This window comes from Dicentrarchus labrax, unplaced genomic scaffold, assembly GCF_905237075.1.
Source record: "Dicentrarchus labrax unplaced genomic scaffold, dlabrax2021, whole genome shotgun sequence".
NCBI lineage: Eukaryota > Metazoa > Chordata > Actinopteri > Moronidae > Dicentrarchus > Dicentrarchus labrax.
In genome coordinates, this window is record NW_026136719.1 from 12,960,663 (window position 1) to 12,982,929 (window position 22,267).

Below are 22,267 nucleotides of genomic sequence, written 5' to 3' on the forward strand. Positions count from 1 at the left end.
TCCATTCCCCAGACACTGTTAGTCACCTCTCAGTATGACGTAGTAGTCAATGCCTAAGTAATGAAAAGTACTTTCAAGACCATTAAATTAAACTTGACTGTTTGAAGGCATAAAAAGCTATTCGAACAAGGTGATGGATTACTGAGAAGTCACAAACACAGTTTGCCTTCAGCAAAGTTACTTGCTTAAATCAGTCACCACATTCCGCAACTGGAACCAATTGAAGTTCTTAGCTGTAAAGATAATGTATGCACAGTATGCTTTTTCTTACACTTGGGATTTACAGGAACATTTCTTAGATTAGTCTTAGTAACATTTAAAATGCAATTGACTAGAGGTTTTTTATCCATTGAAAAAAACATTTGCGCAGAATTCTTGAATTCTGATTTGAATTACATTTCCAGTTTTTTACGGTAATTGCTGCCCCTCACTGTTCTAATATTTATGTTTTTGACAGCTATTGAAAGATGCATGTGGGCAAAATATGACCCTGGTGGAGTAAACAGAACTTGCTGTCAGAAATATTCCTTCCAAAAAATATCTGTCAAATGTCCATTATTTCCTGTTTTTGGATGATTGGCAATATTTTTTTTATCTTTGCCATTGGATAAAAACGGATGAATTAGCTTTAGAATAGATGATGTGGTGCAATAGTTAGTGTCAGCCTCAAGAATAGGCCGGAATGCTATGATAATATGCATAACAGAAAAGAACAGCCTGTTCCCCCAGGTACCCAAATGACTCCTTGTCAGTTTAACAAATTATATTTCCATTATTTTCTTTTCATTCCACTTATTAGAATGGTTGGGAAATTAATGAGGGATATACTCGCAATACAAATTTGCCGTGAAGCACTGTTTTTTTTCTCTGCTAATTACAATCCTCTTGAAGGATAGAGAGAGAAACAGGGGAATAGGACAGAGAAAGATACAGAGAGAGGGTGTGTGTTGGGGAGGGGCATGCAAAGGGAAAAGTTGTGGGGTGAGTTAAGAGGACCCTTGGCAGCAGCTTTAAGAGTCATAGATAAAAGTGAGGAGGTAATGTGACTAGGCTGAGCAGGTGAGGAGCACTGAGATCAGCCTAGAGGAGAGATAATTACACAGAAGCACAGGGATTACTATGATTCTAGATGAAGTGGAAAAGCCATGCAAAGCATATTATTATGATGAGAGGAAGTAGAACTAGATCTGTATATAATTTATCCTCTGTGGCAGCGTGAGAGGGGAGGATTGAGTAACTTATTTATCCCTGGAGGAATTCAAGGTATTTAGGCCTAAATAACAAGCAGGGAGACATCAAAGGGTGTCAGCCCACAGAAAGAGTTCCAACCTCGCCAAACACCATGGGCACAAGACCGGTAAACAGATCTATTAAACAGTGATATCACCAATTCTATATATTCCTATATTATTTTTATGAAAAGTAGATACAGAATTAGTAATTATTTCTACGTTTCATTTCTGTGAATACTGATATTCAGGGTTATGCCTGATCACTTTCAGCAGGGTGCTAGGAGATCGGAAATTCATACATCATGAAATATACATACAGTACATACGTAGTATGTGTTAAAATATTCATATGTGATTCAGCCCAGGATTCCAGCACATGTAGGTTCTCACATTAAGAGCAAAAAGCCAAGAAGCTTTGGTGATATGATACTATGAAGCATGCTTTTGCTCAAAGGAAGTGAACTTTTTGAAGTTTTGGGGAGTGCTCTGTCATTTTATTTACACAGTAGTTGCCTGGCTCATACAGCAGAGCATTACTGCCCCTTTACGCATTTCTGCCAGCTGTGTTTTTGTCAGCATTTAATTAGTCATAGTAGGTGGGCAAATTAGTCTCAAAGGAGTGTTTTCTGCTCATGCCCTGACAGGACTTGTAGCACAGAGTATGTTTTTTCCACATACCTACATTTGTGGTGATGATACAGACCTAATTATGATAATTGTACAGTTATTTAATATTGTCTTATCTCTTGGGTCCCTTGCATAAATCGTCATTTCCATCTCGTATCTTAATTGTATGATACATGCAGTAATATCAGACTATTTAACTTCACATTAGAACAAAAGGCTATTAGAGAAGAAAAGTGTTGCAATATACTGAGCCTGAATTGATTGAGGGGAATACCTGCATTGAAAATATTCAACACACTATGCTACTTATCTTGAATATGTACACATACTGGGCAGAATAATGGAGCACAATAGAAAAGCAGTTAAAAACTTTTTGAGGTTCAAAAAATTAGCTTGGACTGTGTTGATACTTACATAACTGAGAGGGTCTTTAATGAAACACAAGGTTGTAAAAACAGCTCTGTAAAGTATATGAACAGTGCAAGTGTATGTCGTACATTAATTTTTGCCACCGTCAGGTCACAGTTTTCTTTGACCAACACTTTTGTTCATGGTAATGCCCAATCTAAAACAAAAGGCCAGAGTCCCGTGCAATGTGCTATGGATATTCATGTGTCTCTAAGTCTGATCCAAATTTCTCTCCTGTTTTTATAACTTGAAAACAGTTTGTTTCCAGGGTAATCTTTTTAAATTCTTAAACTTTTTTTAATTTGTAAAAGTAAGTTTTGCCAGTTTTTGTTTTTTCATATATGAAAGCAGAGGGCTATACTGCGAAGGGAGGTAACTGGCTTATTCAGATAACTTCAGGAGTAACTCTGTGACGTTTAACAGGTGAACTCATACTAAAAACGGTGGATAAGTTTTACCCGAGGTATGTTGTCAAATGGCAAATTACACTCTGTGTCTAAAATGCTTGGACCAGGTTATCTTTGTGGTTACCCTATAAACCAACTCTCCTCTGCCCACAATCTTATGGGGAAAAATGCTGGCACATTTGGAAAATAGTAGCGTTCTTCATAAAAGATATGGTTTCTTATCTGAGTCCATAAGAAAAAAATAGAGAAACAACCAAATGAACACTGTAATGTTACTTATGTATTTGCCCTGTTGACAATGCACCGCCATTGTCTTTGTTGGCTCCTACTATGGAGAAATTAGTCCGTTTACTTTTATTTCAACTCCTCATATCTTGATATTATCTTAATAAATTTTTCTGGGTACCAATATGGAGCCTGAGATGACTAAACGCTTTAATGTTTGTTTTCAGAAAAACACACAATATAAATGAGCTATCAATATATACCAATTATGTTTAGAGTGTATAGAGAAATTAAAACTTGGCTGGAAGAATACATGATACATCATGCTTTTAGTCCTACCTAGAACATGGGTAAGCGATGCACAGCTGCCTCTTGTGGCCGGAATTAATATTACAACAACAAACACTTGACTATCTTGGCAAAAAAGAATTTCACCTGTTTTTAAGGCATAAACAAGATACCCTCTTCCTCTGACCTTTGTCCCAGCTTTACTACAAGGCCATAATTTTTGTTTTTCTTCACAAGCAAAAGTTGAATGTAACGGATAGATTTGGTTTGTTGTTCAGCAGATTGTGTATGAGTCATTTCATCGTTGAAGGCTTGTGGGCCGTGTGGACACCTCTGGGGTGTCAGGGCAGCAGGGTAGTGCTTCCAAGCCAAAGTTGACTGGACCCACTGTGAAGCCAATGAAGTCATGGTTGAAAAGGCTGATTCTCTATGGGGTGACTTACAAATTCCGACAAGAGAAAGAACACAGAAAGGGCTGAGTTGATGGATGTTAAGACGAGTAATTCTGCATTACCTATGTTACTCAACACAGTGTAGCTCCAGCTTGAACAATATTTCACACAGACAAAACATTAAGACTGAGTGGCAAGGGTAAGTACTTACTATAAGCATAAATCCTCGGTCAATCTTGTCTCCTTTTGCCTGACAGAGTAAAAGTGCTAGGACTATCTATATAACTATCAGCAGTAGGGCCAATGAGACTGTAGACCACTTCCAGGTCCACAGCTCATGTGGAGAGTGAGTCCCTGATCTGACTGAGTTAAGAGATCCTCCATGTCATCCCATAACCCTCCCCATTAATTTCGCTTCACACATTAAGTTGTTGAATCCATTTTCGTTGTTGTCTTTAGCCCTGAATATGAGATTGAGATAGTGCACTTATTATTCTTTCCTATGCAACCAACTGGCCACAATCCCAACATAAGATCGCTTTCATTGTTATTGGATTTTTCAGAACAGTGATTGCCAATCTGATTTTGATTAGATGGGTAGATATAGTTCCTGTGCTGCCCAACACTTCCAACACACTCAGTCTCTCTGTTATGTTCTCCAAGCTCACACCAAAACATCACCCAGGCTTGCCAACAGAAGTGTGGAGAGAGTGCTTTGGCAGTTAGCACAGCAGATTTCATTCACAGCAGGAAATCTGACATCCATCACAGTGGAATATTTTTGTTGAACCAAAAGTCTTCTGATCAGTGTATTAGGCTTCATTGCAGTGTTAAGGCCACCGGTGTTTATATTTTCATTTTTCTTCCAAGGTTTTCAATTTTAAAATGTTTCTATGTCATGTAATCTGTGACAATAAAAGTAAATAATTAGTACAAGGGTTGGGGGTTAAAGAAAATAATTTAACACATGATGAGTGCCCTCTGCCACTTTATAAATAAACCACATGTGTTTTCCAAAAGGGTGGCATGCACACAGTCTGTGTTAAAATGCTGCATAATTAGTATCAGTTCATTCAATCTGAGTGGCTTCACTTTGAGGAGAAAAAGTCTATGTATCCAGCACTGTTGGTATGTACCCTGTCTTGTTGTATTGTTCTGAACATAATTATTATAAGTACAAAAACTTATTTTGTATTTTTTGTAGTTTGTATAACCTAGCTATGGACATTGAATCTCTAAAATGTGTACAGCACACACAGAGAGCCAGTTAAAATGAAAACAGTAACTATTGCTACAGTGGCTATCTGATTTAGAAAGACAAAAAATTGCAGATAGCATTGTTTTATTCATGATGGAATATACTGCTGACAGAGACAAACTTATAAACTTGTTTTATAAATGCATTTTATAGTGTGATAGAGATATAATAATATATATATTGCAAATTAGTATTGGAAGTGTATACTGAAGAGCAGGAGAGTTGTGAAATGTCCCCTGTGGCAAATGGATCTAAAGGTCTCAACAAAAGTTTTACATCAGATAGAGAGTGTAGGTTATGCTTTAACAAAAGCTCCATTATATCAAAGATTGTGAAATATTTTGATGCCCTAAAAATGTCACCAGAGTCCTGAGAACTCAATCCTAAACGGGGTTGCAAGGTGGATAAATATTCTTTCATTTTTCATCCTCTGTCTTGCCAAGGCGAGCAAACTATCCTCCATTTGCTAAGGTCTTTGCCAATAAAGACAGAAATTTGATATCTTAAGATAACAGAAATGATATTACCCAGAAGCCATAACTGAGTCCTGTCAGAGAGGAGACGGAGTGAGTGATTGCCCCCAGTTATGCAAGAGCTGATCTATCCCATTAGGGTTTGGTGTAGGCGCAAACCCAGAGCTTGTGCCGCTGAGGCTCACTAGCGGTTATTGCCTGACATGAAAATTCTTCTTCAAGCGTAAAGTGTCAGAAAGTAGAATTGATGCTTCTGCTCATTATTGCTTCTGCATTTTGGGATGAGAAAGGTAATATAAGCTTGAAAAAAAATATGAATTGCAAAGCTATGTGATTGATATTTCTGGGGACTCAGTGGCAGTTGAAGCTTCAACTGATATAAATGAAAGAATATAAAAATGAACTGAAAATAAATAATATATGAAAGACCAAAACATATCATATAACATAAAATACCATACATCATACAATATATATAGTAATCAGGAAGGGATAACACTCACAAATTCTTTAAAAACAACTTTCAGGCACACATACATACATACACACACACACACACACACACACACACACACACAGACCTATGTGTAGTGCATACATTCTGGCATATTGTAGTAATATAAACGGCTGCTGGCTGTTGAAAGCTCTAAGGAGTGTTATGACCATTTTATCCGCCTGATGTGGTCCCCGCTCTGTGGCCTCCAATCAGGCCATATTTTACAGGGCAGAGTACCTCACTACTACCTCAGTAGTGTTGTGTGTTTGTTGCACCAAAACAATAGAATGTGTTAAAGCAGGGTGGAGAACAGAAAAGGTCCAGAAAAGGCTTTAGGCAGAGAAAACTGCTTTATTTACTCTAACCAGTAATATTTCAAATGAAAAATGTCCGTCATGACTTCATACAGTAATCTGTGGCTGCACCAAGGTTTATTATTGTTGGTTGACTTTCCATATGCACACACGCATATATGTATATATACAGGCTTAAAGTGTTTTTCTTTGAAAAGAAATCAGTCTTCAATTTCTGGATTGCTGCAGATGTTTTTATGTTTAGTTTTTTGTCATTGTGGGTTATTGCAATGGAGTGATGGCAGACATCTACTGCAGACATCTTCAGCCCTCGCCAAATCAGACTGAAACAATTTGGATGGAGAGATAGGATTCCCGGTAAAAGAATAAGAATATGACCCTTTAGCTTAAACTAAAGTCTGGGTGCTACCGGTATGTTATAGACCATGTATTTTTTGTTTTCCCACATATCTACATTTAACAAACAAAATCATGTGTGTGGGTACATAGACACCACAGATTTGGGCTTTCTTATAGGTGAGAGCTGAAGACATGTAGTAACAGTACCTTGAATCCTCCTGGGATTAAATAACCTTTCAGGGTAAATACAGTATTCAGACACAGTGTATAAATACAGTACTCCACATTTGACTCCCATTATTAGATTAAGGTGATCCATGTTAAGTGTGAAAATAAGTCTGAACAGGACCAGTGTCAATTGTTTAGATGCATTTTGCCAAGGTCATGTTTAATCAGACTTCACTGGCTTCACTGGTAACTTCAATTTGTAAAACTGAATTTTAAAGCATACATTCATGCCTAAGAGAAGGTACAATCTAAACTGAGAGATGTCTGGTAAAATATAGCACAGGCACAAAAAAATCATTTTAAGTATGGCACAGTGAACCAGATATTTTCCAGACATATTTTAAGCCATGTAAAAATACTAAAATTGGTACACATTTTTGAGTGGAGGGGTCTTAACAATACAGCTTATTAAACCAATTTGAAAATATCAATATGAAATAGGGATTCTGTTTATATCCTCATTGTTTGAAAAAGATTAAAAAAGCGATCCTAAAGTGCCAATGGGCCCCCTCAATTGGTCAGATTTCAGGCTTTTATGCTGACATTGTTCACGAAGCTTTCCATTTTCTAACCTTTAACTATTACCAGTTGCACACACTAAAAAATGTGCATATAATTTTACCTAACAAATTAATTTACCTCTGTAGCATCATAGAGTATCTCATCAGCACCAATTTTGTATTTTTATTAACCTAGTCAGTAGTAACCGCATAGCCACATGTGTGAATACATTCTGGTGTCTGTTTTTTTTTAAATCATAACATTGTCAATGGTGTTGACATAGTTTAAGACACCGTTGAAGCCACATGCTGTCTACCAATCAAAGACAGATGGGAGGTGGAAGGAAGCCCCAGGGGAAAGGGCTTATGTCTCAGTTTCACAGCAACAATGGAACACGTGTGCTTGGTATTGTCGCTATTGTTCTCTCACACAGTGTGCATCAGCTGACTAGAAAACTACATCACATCCTGTCTCAGAGCTATTGATCTTGAGTTACTGGGCCTCATGGTATTTTAACGGATGAAGAGGTTTCCTTTGCAATCTACTGCTATGAGAGGGGCCCCAGTGACCCTTGCGTCTGGCAGATGCATCATTCAAATAGGAACAGGAAAGTGATGCTTGCATTTCCACCAATCACATCGTGCTATTTTGTGCTGTTTTGCTGTTTTAACCAATCAGATATTTCTGTATCAATTCAAGTGATTTTGTTTTCTTTTTTTTCCTTAATGACATACTGACCTTACTGCCTGGAAATTAACAAAGTTTTAAATTGCATTATATAAGGTGTGATAGTAAAGGTCACCAGACTGAGTGAGATTTTATTCAATTAAATTCTCCAACAAAAGGTAAAACTCAAAAAAGGAGAGTTATGGAAAATAATTGTAACAGTAAGTCTCAGTAAGTCAGAAAGAAGGTGGAGCAATTTATCAAAGGATATCTGAAAAAAAGAACACTTAGAAGGATTTCTATACCCATATATACATAACGTGAATTAAGTTAGTAATCAATAATCAACTATCTTTTATGGCTATGATTAATTGTTCAGAGACACAGTGGATTCTTACAAATGTCATTAGGAGCGCTATGAGGAGCCAGAGGAACCTGATTTTTTTCACAGATTATCTGTCTTGTATACTACTGTCACAATAGTGAAAATTTCACCAAATATGACAAAAATGTAAGTTATTCAGTCATCTATTTATGGACTTGGGTGGCATGTTGTCGATATAACATGTCTATGTGTGGGTACATTTGAGAAATTCTTATAAGTAATATATAAAGGACACCATTGTAAAAAATGAAATAAAAAAATTTTGCTTTAGTAAAAATAATATTCACGTTATACAAGACAACGTACTTACTACTGAAGCAGTTTTTATTCAGTGATTCAAAATCTCTCAAACAAGACATTTTGAATTTGACCTAGGCTGCCTGTTTGCATTTGAAAATCAAATTTTCCTTTACAAATAAGACTACATCCTTCCCCCTTTTCATTGTGCTTTGTGATAGTCAAGGCTATTTGAATTCCTCAATTGAAAATGTATGGGCGGTTTCAATAGGCAGCTGGGTTAAAAAGTAATAAAAGCAGCTTGGGTATTGAGGAAGCTGATGGAGGAAACCTCTTCTTTGAATGGGAGGGGTTGGACTGCTGGACTTCTTTCTATTGTTGACCATCTGTAAGTGTGCCTCACACACACACACACACACACACACACTTTTGGGCACGGGCCAGAGGGTGGTGTCAATAGACTTACTGGGGGATGGGCAGTTTCTACCGTTGAAAGTAATTATTTTCTTACGGGTTGCTACATGGCCTTTTTGAAGGAGGGGGTTGGCTGTTGAGACGTCATTTAAGGAAATTTAATTTATTTCCGTTGGTTGAAGGGAAAGTTTTGTCGTTGGGAATTGACAGATGTGCCTTGAGAACATGTAGGAACAAGAAAGTGAACAACAGAATTTAGATATCACCACTGTTTTGGGAGAAAACAATCATCATCATGTTGTATTTATCATAAATCAAAAAGTATGACAGCCAAAACATTAGTGAAATAAAATTACTACTGGGCAGTTTAACCATGATAAACCTACTGGCCATGAAGCCCTTTGGTGTATTTATTTTGCATTGCTTCACTTTTATAGAATGACTTAATGTGTGTTTGTGTGTGTGTGTGTGTGTGTGTGTGTGTGTGTGTGTGTGTGTGTGTGTGATGCATGTGTATGAGAAGCCCTGCAAATAAATGGATGTTTTTCATGATTAAAAATGCAACAATCAAGCTTGACTTGGGGATAATAAACCATATCAGGTTTTATTTATTAACAGTAACACACTTAAAACCTCAGTAATTGTGTGGATGAGGTTTCATCTAATTTGACTGATGGAGACCTGGCAACACAAGCAAAAGACCCACCAACTGTCTGAACTGATTTTTTTTCAAATAATGCTAAATTCTGATTGGTACTCAGAAGTGACATCACCTTTTTCTAACTGAGCACCACCCACTTCAGACCAGCGAGAAGAGCCAGGCCAAAACACAAACACAGAAATCTCTGAATTAAATGACCAACCTACATACATCAGTGCAATATCACACAATGTGCAATATTCCATACCATAATGGGCAATATACATATATATATATATATATTGTGCAATATTTATATATATTTAACACTGTATATAGCACCGTATTAATTTGCAAATGTACATACTCCTCAGGACTGTGTACCTTACCTCCCTTTTTTGTACTATTACTTTATGTCCTATGTTTATATTGTATATATTTTGATAATTGTACTGTTTTTTTGCACTGCTATTGGAGTTGGCTTTCTAATCTCATCGTACATGTGTACAGTGACAATAAAGGCATTCTATTCTATTCAAAACCACAGTGTAAGATCACATCACTTATAGTGAAATGTGAAAAATGTGAGTAAGAAATTTGTTTTTTGGGCCTTTTTATATTGTATTAATTAAGACTGACATAACATCTTAGAGAGCTGTAGTTATATTGTTTGTTAGTGAGTCTGAAGTTTGCAGAGCAGTACACTAAAATTTGCATGTGCAGGTTTTACTAACCGGGATAGACGTCAAACCTTCCCTACTGGTGTGGTGTCCTACCCTTTGCAGAGTGAAAAGGTCACAAGACTGTCTGTGCTCACACTCTCACTTCTAGTACCATTCTTCGGGAGGTGAGTTAGGCAAGGCCACAGCAACTAAGCCTGACTGACCTCAAACAATACTACAAGCAAACTAACAACAAATCCCTGATGTGTCTGTATGTTTTTTAGGGACCCTGAGACTCAAGCAAGATAGAGGTGCCAATTCCTACCCTGTCTGGTAGCCACTGAAACATCAAAGTATTGAAAGTGTCTTTCAAGTCTACAGGGGTATGCCAGTCACCTGATTGCAATAGTTTCAGTGGCTCTTTTAGTGTGAGCATCCTAAAAGCCATACACGTGGTCAGTGGGCATAGGTGCAGAATGGGCCATTTTCTTGGGAATGAGAAAATAGCCAGAATTGAGAGTTTTCTTCCTGTCTCCATCAGGAACTACTGAAATTGCATACTTGACACAGCCAGCCAGAACAATAAAGGCTGACCTACTGGGAGCTTAATACATGTAGCCAACAGAAACTTGAGTCATAGGTTTTACCAGGGAGTGTTTATGAGTTTTTAATAAAGCCATAATTCTGGTTAGGAGCCCAAAACTGCCTGGCCTCCCATGCCCCAAGAATTTCTAGCAGGATGTTTGTCATTGTAGAAAGTTTAAAATGAATGGAGAAAGGGTGCAAGGGTAACACATGTTACCAAAAAATATGTGCAAAATATGTACCACCAAACTATGTGAAATGGTTTCACCTCCTTGCTTGATCATGCACAACCAGTACTCATTGTTGGGAAACTGTTGTGAGAACATCCTTGTCCTTGTTTCTGCTCTAGTGACTTGTACTGGTTGCTTTGGGTGCATGCATTGAGGGGAAATGGATCACTGGGAACTGGGTGAGAGAGAGAAGGCAAGTCATTATAGTATTCCTGACGTCCAAGAGAAATGGACTTTACAAGTAGAAGAAGTGGGGGGAAATCAACAAATATGGAAAAATGTCTGATAATCTTTAATTGAATTGAATGAGCAGTATCCATTGTGTGCTGTTGACTGGCAGGCTACATATATGGAACCTGTTTGGCATATTGAGCCATATGAGTCACACAGTATTTTCACAGATACATGGCAGTTGGGTTTTTTTGCAATAGAATAGGACCAGCTGCAAAATGTATCAAGATAATATGATGTATAATCAAGATACCTTCATTGGCTGAGGTATTCCAAAATCTGAAATAAGTAAACTCATCTCAGATTTTATTTCTGTATCCTACTTATATCTCAAGGGCATGTTGCCAATTAAATCTCTGACAATAACTGAATCACAAGTATAGTATTTAAAGTTGTTTTTCTAACAAAGCCATGAAGATGAGAAATGTCCACAGCCTAATTTTCCAATACACCAGTAGGAAGGACAGACTGTATAAATGAATGTAAGCACAAGTGAAAAAGATCTCTTCAAAACAAATTAATAGTCTGAACAGGTGTTACATATGTGCATTCTGATATTTTTCTTTCTCTATTTTGAAGTGTAGGTGATGTTAAGCTAAGGCTATTGTATATAAAACATTTATTATAATTAATTCATTCTTTTCCTTTCAGGGTTCTGTTCATGGTTGCAGGGGCTGGAATGTATTCACTGGATAAAAGGTTTAGAATACACAGAAGAATCCTTCAGGTTGCTACTTTCCCTTCAGGAAAAAAAACATATTTTTATTTAAATTTTTTTTTTTAAAAATTAGGTTTTTACTAGTATTTTGTCACATAATTTGGCTACTTTCATGTGTGTATCATATGCAAACAAATGTATTTGTCTAAACTTACCCGTTCCTACACAAATTTAAAATTACGGCAATAATAAACACTATCAGCATACCATCTGATTTTTTCAAGAATGTAATCCAGGTAAGTTGCCATTTTGGGTTTTACACAGAGACAGGATCAGAATGAAAGGCCATTCATGGTTTTAGTAGTATCCAGGGAAGTCACTGTCCTGATAAGAGATGATAACTCTGACTCACCAAGGACAGAAAACTGCAGCTGCACAGCTCTCTGTAGGCTGATATTTTCAAGCATGCCGCACTTCTGGCCACACCCCAATCAGTGGTGTCAAAGCCATTAAAAGCTGATTGAAAACACCTGCATGCAATATCTGTTATTATGTTAGTACACTTGTGTACTGAATGGGTTGCATCTGAGGCTATTTCAATACCTGTTATTATACACATTCCTCTGCAAAATTCAGATGGCAAAGTAAAGCAAGAGCAACCCAGTAGATTTCAATGCCATTAGCCACCCTGCTCAATAATCAGCTTCATTTGCTAAGAAAACAAACTGGGGCCAGATGGCGAGGCTGATGAGTGTTCATCGATCTGGGGTCCCTCTTGCATACTTGCTTAATTTTGGAAATGAAGGGGATGGCCTTCTGAAGGGTGAGGAGGGAAACTCTGGGGCAGATGTGTCTTTCCTCCTCAAAGCTACAACACTCAAAACATGAGTGTTATAAGAGCTTTGTAGTGGCCCTTTGAGTTTGAAACAGCACTACTAGTGAGCCTATGTTCACTTCAAACTCTCAGGTGTTTTTTTAACTGCAGCCCATTAGAGGGATAAGCCTCTGTGAAATAGAACTTCTCATCAAGATATAATACTAATATTTTAAGAATAACCTTCAATTCAGTGCTCTTTGGTCTATTCAAACATTCAAATAATGTTTTAATAGTCTCAAAGCCATATTTGATAAGTCACATCTGATAATTCAAGTAGTGTTTGATGAGCTCTTTCTTTTCTCAGGTAGATGAGATTGATTCCACATCTAATCTGATAGTGGTTTTATTCAAGTAACATTTAACCTACAGTCTGAGGTAATGTCACCTCTGCCACTTTCATGTTTTCTTCTAAATATTTTTTTAAAATAACATAAACATTTGTGCAACCCTTTACATAGTGTTAAAGGCACATATTTAAACAAAACACAAGTTTGGTTTTAACAAAGAGTGGTTTTATAATATAGCCATCTTGGCACTGTAATACCACAAAATAGGTCTTAATATTTAAATCTTTTTTTTTTCTTTCAAGTTTCAATAGATACTGAAGATTTCAGAATTAAAAGTGAGCAGCAATTTCATCTGGATTTGACCCGATTGACCCTCCTACTTAGGCTGAGATATTAGTCTCACATTCCTGTGAGATAGAACAGGCAGCTTATTAAAAACAACCCTTCATTACCATAAGACATAGCAAAGCACTTGGCTTCCTAATCTTTGGGAAGCTCCAGATGAATATCTATCCATAACCCCAAAGTTGTTATGGGCAGTGCAGCAGAATGCAGTATTTGCCTGAGAGGAGAAACTGATGGTTGCTGTTGATTTTTATTTGGTGTTGTGGCCAAATAACTATTGTCTCTGTGAAATCTTGTTTAGTCATGCCATGATTGTCCTGTATTGGCAGGGACATGATTGTTGAATATTGGTGGCTGTGAGTGGAGGAGGCAAAGCAGAGGGAGAAGACAAACAGATGGTGTCAAGATCAGGGTTTAGTTAAAGTTAACAAAAAAAAAAACAGAACATAAATGTTTTGTTTGAACATTAGCCTGTAAATTGAACTAGTTTTCAATATTAAACAGGTATTAAAAATCTAATCGTGATTGTAGAAACCAAATGACCGGAGGCACGGGAGAACCTGAATCTACGCCAGAGTATGACAAATGCAGGAAAGCAATGACATCCTGGATGAATACTAATCACTCTGGATATAGTGTGATGGCGAGCGCTGTCTAGAAGAACTGGCAAGCCTGTCTTAAACTCTACCGGTAGCAAGAGACCATGAAACAGATTGAGCTGATTATGCTGATTAGCAATGGAGGAAGGGGTTCTATTTCTTAATGAACAACTAACTAACTTGCTGGACATGCAAGCAGATACAACCATTACGTTGATATAAGCTTCTTATTTTAAGGGTTTGGCTTAGGTGCCTGGGCTTATAGTGGGCTTTCGTTCAGACATAACAGGTCAAAATTTAACTATGAATCTCAATAAGGCACTTGTCCAAGTAATTATTTTTGAAAAATAATGCTTATGCCAAACATTCATTTTGTGTGTTATTAAGCAATCCTACATACTGTACTGTACCTCGGGTCTTTAGAGCCTTCTTACTTATATAACCCAGAATGAGATACACATTAAAATAACAATGCTTCTAAACTTTTCCAGACTAAATATTAAAAGTTAGCACCCCCACCCATTTCAAAAAGTATGGATATCTTCTAATATATCCTATTATATTTTAGGTGTATATACATATTGGCGGGTGTTACACATAGGTACTGTAATGACTGACATTTAACAACAACTCTTTGACTTGTGATCATTGCACCATGACTGTGTGCTCTCTGTGTTTTGGTGTTATGTCCTTAGATACTTAAACCACAACTTTGCTTCTAAATCATATGATTGATTACTTAACATAACCTCATCATCAGCTTATCTTAGCTTAAGTATTGTCATTACTGCTATGAACAGTTTAGTTTGGCGTCTTAATAAGACTGACTTGAATCTGCAATGTTTGGTTTTTGGTAACGACATATTATATGGCTGAAATATGGCTTTTTAATTTTAAACATATGTTTTGAATTACCTTCATGAGCCTCCACCATACTGAAAAAACATAAAAGGCACAAAAACGTATGAAAGATTTCCATTAAGAAAAAAATGAAAGGAAAAGAAACATCATCTGAGCAGCCTTGGCTTGGTATCTTTTGTATGATGGATTCAATCATTTGCATCAGCTCATCTTTTGTGATACTCTACTCACTGTTGTGAGCAGCAGACCCTCCTTTGAGGAGAAACCAAATTGTTCCTCCTGTGTATTTTGCTACAGAGAATATATTCAGGCAGACTACCAGCTTTCCTTATCTCCTAATTTCTTACAGACTGGCGGTAGATGAAGATAACTTGCAAATCTGTTTAATATATTTTTCATTGTATCCAGTGCATACACACCTGCAACAGCCCACCCATGAGTGAGTGTCTGAAGTTTGTAAATTGCTTGTGCTTTATGATAACTGTTTGTTAGTAATGCCTTTGAAGAAAATATTGTTGAGCGGCCTTATTGCTTTCTAAAAACTCTATAATGATGTCAACCTTAATGTATTTGGATCATAATCCAATGTTAACGTCAAATATGCTTCTCTATCTGTAGTTCCAGCTTAATCAATTAGCATTAAAAACAAATGGATATGCAGAACCGTCTGAGTAAACAGAGCTCCCTAATCTGGCCTTCTAATTGAGGGAAAAAAATGAAAGAAATGTTCAAACAAAAACAGTGCCTCTCATTTGCAGTCTCTTTTTCACAGAGCACTGTATGCAAGTTGGCTTCCATACAAGTTGGGAACTACTTTTAATGCATTTCTTTTAGGTGTGCTCGTGTAGATTGCCGCAAAATCAGAGGTGGGCAATAGAAAGGCTAAGGCTTCAACAGAGAACACAGGGTTTTTCCTGTTCTTCTTCTCCCAGCATTAATGGCTGGAGCATTCCTATTACCTGCTCTGAGACCTGAAGATGGGATTCCTGTGGTGCAGGCTGGGAGCTGCTCTGCTGCGCTGCATTGTGATGAGTTCTCCACTGATGTTTTTCTGCTCTCGCTCCTCTCAACTCTGCCAGTTCTACTTTTCTCTACTGCCTGTCTTCAACCATGGTGTAGTAGCTTTCTCAATATGTCTGGTACTTTCATGCTTCTTTTTCTATCCTCTTGCCGAATTTATGTGTACTCTTTTTGAGAATTTTCTTTTTATGTGTGTGTTTGTGCACATCTTTTCTTACTATACTGCATATGTTGTTACTATTCCTATGACCAAGCTACTAGTGTGGTTGTGAGTCAAATAACAATATGCAGTCATAATTGAAAATTGAATCACTAAACATTTTCAGGTAAAAAAAAAGGTATCAGGTTTTAAGTTGTCACTCTCTGATTTGACCAAGTGAAAATACAAATCCGCAGTTCTTACAACCCAACTCAAGCTATTGTCACCTTCAACAGAAAAAAACTCATATCACCTAAATAAGAAAAGATAAAGTTAGATTGTTGCTCTTAAGAAAGGAGATATGCTATTATGACGGATAATGCTTTAAATCAGCAAAATATTTAAAAGCATACAGTTATTATGAAGCTCAAAGCAGCAGAACATAATGAATCCATACATTATACTCACCACGATCAATGACAACACCTTCTGAGAGTTTTACCTTCAGAGAGAAGGACAGAAATTGCAGGCTTTTTGGTCTTTACTGTCAGTGTCTCTCCTTATTTTCAACTTGTGTTCTCTACCCTGTTTCTCTCTTTCTACTAATGCTTCTCTGTGTTGTCACTCCACGTCCCACTATCAGACACCACGTTGTCTCATCTGTTCATACTCTCTTGGGAACCCTGTTTGTCTCCTTATTCCCTCTACATCCTCCTCTCATACTTTCTCTTTCTTCCTCTGGAGTCTCTTGTCACCTCCCCTGCTCCCCATGGTACATCTTGGAACAAACAAACCAGAGACAGCAATGTAATATGGACAGAGTTAAAATGAATATAGATACTGGAGGATCTAGAATATTGCATTGAAAATGAAATGCTTCAGAGGTATGTACAGAGCAAGGATGTGACTCCAGTACTCTTCTAATTAAAACCTGGAACGTGTGCATATTATGCATATCTTTGGGTGCTTCTCTGTGCATATCCATGCATTCAAAAATAGGTATTTCACAGATGGATTTGATAAAGCAAAGATGAAGTCCATATTCCCCAAACAGCCCTTTGCAGCTTCCCTAGGCTATTGCCCCTCCTACTTTCACATCCATCTTGGGCGTATTTCTGACATGGGAGCCTCTTTTGCTGTGGGGTTGACAGGAACCGATATCTCCCCCATCTGAGCCTGCATGAAGTCTGGGTCTCTCATCACAGAACTGGCTGCCTGACAGCTCATCCATTCAGCCTGGCCCCACTAGGCTTTGCCCCAGTGCTTGCTGCCTCAACTGGGCCTCCATAACAAACCTCTTCGCCATGTTGACTGTGGAAAGCAAAAGGGTATAGAGCTGAAACTGGTCAGCTTGTATGGTGCTCTGGTCTCAGGGGCTGTGAGGTGGTTGAAATGGAAGGCGTGGAGGAGGGAGGGCTAAGGGAGTGGGACAAGGAAAATTAAGTAAGGCAGAATGAAGAGAGATGTTACAGTCAATAAGTAACCTAATACAGCAGTGGTGGGCAGACCAGGCATTCCTCTTCTCAGTCCCTTGTGGTTAGCACAGTGAGCCATTTTTCAAGTTAAAAGAAGGATTTGGGTTAGATGTGGAGGCCCGAGAGAGTCAATGTGGCATTTGCACTATGCATTGGGTACTTGCTGAAAAACAAAAAGAAGGAATACTGTAGCGCAAATAATAAATCCTCAGTGTTACAATGGGATAGATAGATAGATAGATAGATAGATAGATAGATAGATAGATGGATGATTGGATCTATGTTAAAATGTACTAAAACCATTAGTGTTCCTAAACTGCTTGTAAATGCTAAATTAGGGGTTAAGTTTTACCAAAAATAAGAAAAAAAGAAAGGCAAAATGGGAACAAGGAAAACCAAATTGAATATCTTCTTACTATGAGAGGAAATGGATTGGAAGACAGCAAGAGAATATCAAACAACAATATAAACACACCTTCATTGAGAATAATACAAGCATAAGACACCTTTTTAATCACTTAGACCTAGATACTGAGAAGCTCAACCAAAATAGCTCTGTGTTCCGCCCCGCTTATTCCCTCACGTCTGAGTGGGTGCACCATTGCTGAATAACCTCCTCCACACTCTGATGGTGGCCAGCTTCTACTACAGATGGAGGGAAATTGGATGGATAGAAAAAGAAATAGAAATAGGACAAGCTAGGCCTGAAGCAAATAAAACAGAAGTGGAAATCAATTTTATCATCCAATTATCATTTTGGCCTGACCCCTGTGCACTCAATATTACTAGTTTCAATAATAGATTTAAAAGTGCTTTCCCTACATCCTAATTAGAATTACTACATAGAAATAGAGATGGCCATCTTATTTAATCATTATATATTAATTTGCATGTGTACAGTATATAGGTTGTACCATAATTAAATCAGATATACCATACATACCTACATACGTGTGTGAATTATTATTAAATTAACAACAACAACAAATTTGTATTCTTACAAAATGCACATATTCTGTTTCTTCTAAATAAAAAAACAGACACAACATGAAGTCCAGTGAATCAGCATGATTAATCATATCATGCTGAGAAATTGTCCGGCGGTCATTGGACAGGAACCATCACAAGTATGAGAACTATTTTCCTCAGATGGAATGCTAACTGTTGTTGGAGAAAAAATATTTTGTCTGAATGTGCAGACAATCTGGTGCCACACGAGTTATGCTGATAGGAACCTCACACATCAATCTGCATAATGTGTGTGCTAGATTAAAAGCTACCACCATCACCAGCTAAATGTCTCCATTTTGACTTATTTTAATCTCCAAATGCAGAAAGTATAGTTAGGGGAAAATGTAGGGTAGTATTCATCAAACTGTCAGAGATTCATACTTTAAAAAAAACTCAGAACCTTTGGAGAAGTGCTGGCACAGCGTAACAGGTCCTGCAGGAATTAATTGTACAGATATAACTAATGCAGTGTGTGGCATTGATGGGCATAAGTTATGTGAAAAGATATCACATTTTCCAGGTTTACATCAACAGACAATATAAAGTGTTTTATGTATATCTGTTTACTGATATAAAAACTCAGATTTTAGAAGACAGGGTGCAACTATGCAGATTGGGCCATTAATGGTCCATTAACAGTCGTATTTATTATTTATTTTTATAACATGTCTTATGGTGAAACTGAAAACAAATTTCCACAAAGTTTTTCGTATTCGTATTTTTATATCACCTGGAAAAAGGAATTATTATGTTTTTGCTACCTTAGAATGAGCCTTCTATATCTACAGATGCCGCAGGTCACCACCAAGTTGAACCACCATATTTCTGGGTGAAGCAAGGAGTTGTAATCTGCAAGTAGATGCCACTAAATCCTATACTATGGTCCTTCAACTCGACATCTACATCCAGTTTATTCACTGTAACCCTAACTGCATTAACTGTATATAAATGCTACATCCACAGTGTGTTTGCCTTGGCAAAATCTTGTGCTTATCATTTTTCTTATTATTTTTCTATGTCTTCTGGTGAGCTATTGCATGTAAAGGATACTTGCTAAATATGCCAGTTTGCAGTATTGGCATACTGGAACCTACTGGTAGCTGTTGTTTAAGTAACTCTGGAATTTGCCAAATTGCCAAACAACTGAGTTGATCATTGGGGACATAAGATCCTGAAAGAACTCAACTTCAGTTCAGTTGATAACTATATCTGCATTTGACAAAGTGAATCTTAATAGTACAGTAAGTTAAAAAGTGGACTGTTTTATAATAACAACAACTTTACAAATACATAGACATTTCTTGTTATTTATTAATCAGAAACAAACTCCAATCCCAGATTATTCATTTAGGTCTACATCAGTGATTAATGACAGGCAGAGGTAAGATAAAATTCACCAACACCAAAAATTCCCCCACTTGAGAACAAGGGATATTCAAGCACCATAGGCCTAGAACACAATGTCTGATGTACTATATGTAATAGTATTTCACTTCTCCGTTGTACAATATTTGTTGAATAGCAGGGGTCGCTGACCTTTAGCCCACATGAACTATTTGTGAACCGTGTAGGCCTGTTTATGTGCCCTGTGTGTGCTTCTGTCAATCCTGGACACTCCAGTGGCAGCCAACAATGACCCCTACCAGCATGTCACAGACCTGAGCTGCTCTCAGGATAATGGACAAATTAAGCAAGGAGCTGAACAAATAGAATGAACAGCTCCCTTCTTTCCCCTTTCTCTAGTCATACAGACATGATTCCAGTTCAAAAACAGAAAATTCGATTTTCCATGTTCAAAAGTATAATTATCACACATAATCTGAATTGGAGAATTGTACTTTAATAAAAATGTGGACCTTTTATTCACTGAATGGTGAACGCAATTCCTTAAAGGACGTAATCCCTCAACCCTCAAATTCAAAGCAAAGCATGCTCTCAGTGCAATCTCAGCAGCAATGAGACCCATCACTAACTTTATTAGTATCACCCACACCATCACAAGGTGGAAAAACCCACAAGAACAAGTCTTTGAAGGGGACCCCATATTAAGCATGCAGTCACAATGACCAAAGGTCATCCACATAGGGATCAAAGGATGTATCTAAATGGACTTTGTATGTTCACTGATACAAGATGCTTCAGTTATTGTCCTCTTAGCCAGTCACATTAGTCACCTTTTACCTGGCATGCATGGCAACATGTGTACAAATCTACAGCTTTGCCAATGGCTCTCTGTGGCAATAGGCTCAGTGGTGCTTTGAACTTAATGCATATTATGGTCACAGTGACAATGTTAGCATGCTGATCGCTTTAGTTACAATAATTACTATTGTCACCATAGGGTAAGGGATAAATGCTGTGTAAATGCACAGCATCTCCCGCAAAATAAAGGGTGCAGACAGAACCGTTTCCTTCAAACTTCAATTTTTCTGAAAAGCAACATTTTCTTACAAGCAGTTCTGGATTATATATACTGGTTAAAATAAACCAATACATCTTAATACTTGTCTGGAAAGTGTTCGTATTGAACATGATGAAAGTAACAGCTACATCCTGCACACCTAATCAGATTGTCAAAGGTTGGGTGATACTTGAGATAGTATTTATTTTAATTCTTTATGTTGGAGACCCTTAAGTATAAGGGACCCTCACCAACATTGTTTGCTTTAATGGGGTAGGATGGGTTACATCTGCTGGGTCAGATGGTAGCATTTTCAACACTAAAATTGATGTAATTATTTTAAGTGTGCCAGGGGAGACACTGCACAGATGCAGGCCAACACAATGTGGATGAGTGTAGTAATAAAACTTAAAGTAATTGTAACAGTTTCCATAGAGACTGGTAGTAATCCATATGGGAACCTTGCAGAGATTAAAGCGTTTGACCTCAGTATGGACCCTTGTAGACAGTCAGGGGCAGCAAAGTTTCATTTAGCTGGATTAATGACACTGGAAAGAAACTGATTCAACTAAAAGTGATGACTTAACTTTTATTCTTCTGCTTCTCTCTAAAAGTCAATTTAACAGCATGGTTTAATGCATATTTTAAGTCGGTGCTTTCTATTTTGTCTTTTTCAGCATAAAACATAAAACATTTAATTTCTGTTTTGTCATGATCATAAGTTTCTGAAATAATTTCTTCACATCCTACTACCAAAGTGTTTGAGATATAACATACCGAGCCTTGTTTATTACATCAGAGGAACACTTAAGTCTTAATTTAAAGATCCCCTCCAAACATGACACATACAAATACTCTGCAATAAACAATAAGTTGTGTCTAATATGGTTTTCAATAAACTGGTTAAATTAAATACTAATTATTATTACTCCTCATTGAAAAATTCAGAATCTATGAATATGCAAATATTTTTCATTTCATTACACAAGATTTCTCTTACTTCACTGAAAAGTCCATTACTATGTGAACTAGGGGCTTCAAATTTCCACATCACACTTGGGTTGCATACTGGATAATGATCACACACTACTCTAATGACTAATATTTGTTGCTTCAGACAATAATATCCAACTTCAATCAAATAGTAGAAACATAACAGATTTCTTTGACTGATGCCTGTGAATTAAGATAATTTATTCATAGACTGATTTTCATTATCAATAATGAGAAAAATAAGTTGTGACTTTCTAAACTCCAATAAAGTTGGAGATTTTTGCAGCCAACTAATAAGACCTGCAGTTTAATACAATATGTCTAAAGCAGCTAGTGAGAGGTAACAAACAGCTTGCTTGATTA